Source organism: Limulus polyphemus, unplaced genomic scaffold, assembly GCF_000517525.1.
Source record: "Limulus polyphemus unplaced genomic scaffold, Limulus_polyphemus-2.1.2 Scaffold2082, whole genome shotgun sequence".
NCBI lineage: Eukaryota > Metazoa > Arthropoda > Merostomata > Xiphosura > Limulidae > Limulus > Limulus polyphemus.
In genome coordinates this window covers 157498-158371 of record NW_013667692.1, presented here as the reverse complement: position 1 = coordinate 158371, position 874 = coordinate 157498, and positions in this window count along the sequence as shown.

The window sequence follows — 874 nt, the reverse complement described above, 5'->3', positions numbered from 1 at the left end:
ATTCAATAACCTTACATACATTTTTATTTTTTAAGAATTCAGGTATATATGTTTACAAAATTTCTACCTACAATAACGTAAATTAACATAAATTTAACAATAAAATACATTCTATAGAATGACAAAATTGGCACAAAATAAGTAGATTTTTAAAAAGTTTATTGAGTATCAGAGCTGCTTTCTTATAACATGGTAGTAGACTTCCTAAATCTAAAGATGAAACAGACCAAATTGACAAACATCTATAAAATACAAGAAACTATACTTGACACAAATACATTCACACCCTGATTAATGCCTCTCATAGAAGGCACAAAACCTCCCTTCATAGAAGGAAAAAATTATCATTCAATGTTCTAAGGTGATAACATGGTACAGATTTTATTTATTAACATTTCTTTCTCTGATAGTTAATCAATTACTATTAAAGTATGTTGCACAACTGTTTATTCATAGCTGTAGATTTTCCTAAGCTTATTAATTAATACTATTGTACTTAATTCAGGTATAGTACATGGAATTTACAAAAATTTATTACCACTGACAAATATTTCTCAGGATTGCAGAAGTAGAACATCAAAATAGCTAGCTACACACAAGTAATTACAGTTTCTAGCCAATTACTTCATCTTTGTTTCTCTCTCCAATCATTAAAAACACAATGTATGAACCAGAAAATATTTTATGCTACATATCTTATTATCAGTATGTAGATAACATTAAACAGCTTCAAAATTTACTGCACAATGTTAATGAACGTAGTAGTTTTTAATACTCTTTAACCCAACACAACAGTGTTTACCTAATTTAAGATGAAATATTTTCACACTATTATATTAGCAATTTCAAAAAAAGAAGATATAAATATTTATAT